At 34.1% G+C, this 4674-nt stretch overlaps 1 long non-coding RNA gene across 1 annotated transcript; it reads right to left on the reverse strand.

Moving 5' to 3' along the window:
- Positions 1-937, reverse strand: LOC131642275 (uncharacterized). The gene is made up of 2 exons (XR_009295822.1): positions 551-937; positions 1-421 (listed from the first exon to the last, which is right to left on the reverse strand). It is a non-coding gene; the product is annotated as an uncharacterized LOC131642275 (long non-coding RNA).
- Between the last annotated feature and the right edge of the window lie 3737 nt (positions 938-4674).

A 4674-nucleotide genomic window follows, 5' to 3' on the forward strand; every position in this document is an offset into this window, starting at 1 on the left:
TTTAACAAAAATAATAATAAACACAAATCAATTCAATTGCTTGTACAACTTTATAGTAACTGTGACTGTTGTTTGTGTTGCAGAAAAATAAAATAGAACAACAACCATCATCTTTGTTCACTGTTTTTTTGTTTTGTAGAAAAATAAAAGGACAACAGGTTACAAAAGAACAATCATCGCAAAAGGAGGAACGCGACATCAAGGATCACACCGCATCAACTCGCTCAGATCGTCATCGACGGCAACACGAACATCATCTTCACCGTCAAATCGCATCCAACGCGCAGCCGTCGACCTCCTCGAGAAGCAGCTCCGTTCCTGAGTTCTCTCCCCTCACGACGAGCTTTTCTCACGGTTCTCATCCCTCCTCGCGAGCAATACCGCATCCACTCAATAGAACACCAACAACATCAAAGTCGTCCTTCAGAAACATTCAAAGAAACAACAATCAGATTCAACGTCGAGCACAACAATCAATTACCGCATGACGATTCGTAACAGAGTCTCGGCATCACAGCTTCACATCATTGAAGAAGAAGTGGGAGATTACCTCGAGGTAGCCGTCGAAGCTGTTTAAACTCGGTAACTCTCTTATCTTTATCGCTCTTTTGTACCGCATAGAATTCATCTTTCGATTTAAGTTTTGGTTGATTTAGAGAGTTAGGTTGAGAATTCTTGTATGAGGATTGATTTTCTTTGTTGTGATTGATTAATTTTTGCGAATCCTTTGCCGTTGTTGTTATGAATGTCGTGGTTGGTTTGTTGTTTAGAGTAGGAGAGAACTAAAAAATTGGAGGTGGGAGTTTCAGCCGTGTACAACAGAAACTGAGAGTTGGAAACAGGGGAGGCAAACGTTTTTTGTTATTGTTAGGGTTTTGTAGACTATTAACTTTGCTTAGGGCTTTTATCCTCAGCCCAATCCGTTTTCGTCCATGTAACGCCCTCATACCAGCGCACCCCCCTTTCTAGCTAGCTTTTGTTAATCTTATAATGATTCTTATACTTGCTAACAATTTTTATTATGTTAATTTCTGTTAATTCTAAAATGTATATAAAAATATGCTAATAATTATATTAATTATATTTTTCATTTTTATATTAAAAATACTGGCATTATTCTATTTATCTCTTTTTAGAATTTAGTGTGATTTATATTTCTTTATTATTTTTAGTCATTAGTTGTTCATATTTATACATCATTTTATGTATTTTGCTAATGCCTTTTTGTTTTGTGAGGTGCTACCATCTGGAGGCGTTCAGATTTTCTCGTGGACAATTTTAATTTGTATATACTTTATTATTTTCCACATTTTAATTACTTTTTGTATCTACTCATGGGATGTAATAGTAATTAGGATCTTTATCTTTCCGCACTCCCCATTTGGATTATGTACTCCCATCCCCGAAGCCATGTAATAGCGTAGGAGTTTACATTCCGCACTTTATTTTCTGTACATATTTAACTGTTAGTAATTAGGCGTGTATGGCAAGATTAATTAATTAAACGTTAGCTAACCTTAAAATCAAGATAACATATCTGAAACTAACACACATCGCACTCACTCACCTCTAGGGTACGCCCCTCTTTGGCTGCCTTCGAATATAAGGTCGTGTCCCTCGAATGTAGAGGTACCTGTTAGCAAAAGTCCCTCGACTAAAAATCATCGCAAAGATCATAAGTCCCTCGATGACCCATGATGTTGCCTATGATGATATGATCTAGTCCCTCGAATGGTTGCCTACAAAGCGATGATTGTCCCTCCAAATATTGCTAAAGGTACCTCTACCTGTTGCCTTCAACGACCTTGATGACCCTTCGATGACCCGTACGTCCAATATAACAAGGATTTCCTACTTCTATATAGTATGGATAATCTTAGGAATCATAAAAAGTATAGAAACGGACCAATTAGTTAGGGTAGTGCTCTTAACCTGCCTAGCTCAAATATATCTTTTCACTACTATTTCTAAAAACTAAGGCTACGCATTTACGCTAAAGTCTTTATGCCTCTTTTCAACTCAAAACAAAACAAACATGAGCTAAGCAAGTTAAGAGCCCGTAGATAACTATGGATGAAAAGGGTGCTTACACCTTCCCTTTTCATAACTTACCCCCCGAGCCCGCTTTCTTTCAAATAAGGTCTTTTTCTGTACTTTTTACCTTTCCTAACATTGGACAAAATAAAAGTCGGTGGCGACTCATGCTTACCGCAACATTGTTGCTTATTAAAAATAAAAGTCAGTTCACCGTGTTACAACGTATCATACGCAAATGGGTAGAAGTCCCAAAAACCTCCAACTTACCCAGTTCGTCTTCCTCGCGATTTCACTATTACAGCCTGCGATTTGGATTCTAAAACAGAAATTTTGCAATCTTAAATACATAGGATTCATCTATCATCAATAGTATATTACCCTATATCAATTTTACTCATTACAAACCTAATTCTACTCAATTAATTAGAAATTCACAATCATAGATTCAGCCATAGATGAACTCAGCAACACAATCACAATACAAGACCATTGATCTAAAAAATATCCTTAATCAACATCATCACCTATAATACGATAAGAAGTATTAATTGGAGAGTCCCCCCTTACCTTAGCCAAGAATTTTTGATTGGTCTCTCCCTCTACAGTTCCTCTTTCACGTTCTTCGTGTTCCAAACCTTCAGTTCTTTCACGTTCTATCTCCTTCCGAACTTCATTCTTGTTTTATGAAAAATAATATTATAATTATTAAAAGGCTTATTAACTCACACCCCCTTTCTTGCTAACATCACCCCTTGGCCCAATGCTTTAACCTTTTATTTTCTAATTTCATTTTCCATAATTCAAAATAATTCTAATATTAATTCAATTTCCAAATTAAATTAAGATTAAAATATACGGGTGTTACACGATGCATAGGGGGCTAGAGATCAACACATTCTGTGCAGTTTACCTCCAGACCTTACTGCCTTGTAAAGGTCGACGCACACAACATTAGAGGTCGACGCATCGCGTAGTTATGGCAATTTTGTGCACGAATTTTCCAGTTTTTGCCTCCTTTCACACACACACATATACATACATTCGTGCATCCATTTCAAAACAAATTTAAAACCTGAAAGAGAAAAACTTTCTTCTCATCTTCATTCTTTCTCTTGGTCATTCATAAAACACACATAATCATTTTTGCTTGAGTGATCTTAGGTCGGGAGTGATAACATTCAAGGTTAATTAGGAATTTGTATATTCTGATTAATTTTGGGGGATTTATTATTGGGGTTTTGTCCTCCAAGGTCGGATTGACTTGGGGTTTTTGACAAAAAGCTTTTGATTCGATTCATCCGAGTGAAAGCTTTGAAGAACGGCGGATTCGGTCAAAGAAGTAACGGTATACAAAGGATCAATCAAAGTTTTTGAGTGACAATAATTTGCGATTGCAATTCAGCCGAGTAGCCTTGAAGAACGATGGGTTTTGTAAAGGAGTAACGGTAACCGAAAGATTGATTCGACATTGTTGGACGACTTGGTCTTGCTTAAGAACAAGGGGATAGAAGATAAAGAATCAACATCAAAACTGAATTTGTTTGTTTATTGTTTTAACCTCTCTTGTAAAACATTTTGCAAAGAAATAAAAATTATCTCAATTCCCGTTTTGAAATTGATGGCAGATGTAACTGTAACGAGGACGAATGATGAACTACCTAAACAAAAATCTTTGTGTTCCTGTCTCTTTATTTCTCTTTTACTTGCTATTGACATTGCTATACAATTGCTAAACTACAAATAATTCGAAGTGTTTAAATTGTGAAACAAAACTATTTTTGGGTAGAGAATTACAATATTCTTAATTGAATTAGATTTCACTATCATGCTATTTCTTTGAGTACTATTTAAATTAATAGTCTAGATTAACTAAATAAAAATGAAAACAACTATACATATTCAAATACAATCCCCTAATATTTTTTTCAAGAGACACTTTTCTTTCCATTTACATCCTTTCTAGATTATTAAAATTCTGCACAAAATATTTTGAGCACATAAAACAATTTGAAATATTAATATGTTCATTTGCCATCTTTATCATCTCATTTGAGTGTTATTATTAGGATGAAGAAAATTATATTAAGCAATTTTTTTTTTGTTTTGCTTAGGATTAGTAACACAATTAGATCAATAAAATTGAATCTAACATTTTAAATTAATGTTATTTCAACAATTATAGAAAGAGAATATTTGTTAAATTGGTAACCTCCATTTGAAAGTTTTCCGATGTTATCCTTTTATTATAAAATCTATAGAGTAATTTGATAAAGATTTGAACTCATTTTTATTTCTAATAAATCTCAGCCATAAATTAAATCTAAGGGTGTTATTTTCTGACTCATCTATGAAGAATTTAATTGAATCTTCACTCTAGACACAACCCATTCCATTCTTTCATTTTTTTCACAAATTTGTTCCCTCATTTTCTCTTACAAAAGAAGAAAAAAAACATAAAAAATGAAGTATTTTAAAAACACAAAAATCAACTAGGATTCATTCATGAGATTAGTAAAACCCTTACATTGGGATCTTAGGTAAAATCCCTTTATTCACAATCAAACACATAACTTAAAAGCTTAATTTTTCTTTTTACTACTCAAGGAGTGCAATGATCCTGCAATGATCACAATCACA

The sequence above is a fragment of the Vicia villosa genome, unplaced genomic scaffold, assembly GCF_029867415.1.
Source record: "Vicia villosa cultivar HV-30 ecotype Madison, WI unplaced genomic scaffold, Vvil1.0 ctg.004750F_1_1, whole genome shotgun sequence".
Taxonomy (NCBI): Eukaryota; Viridiplantae; Streptophyta; class Magnoliopsida; order Fabales; family Fabaceae; genus Vicia; species Vicia villosa.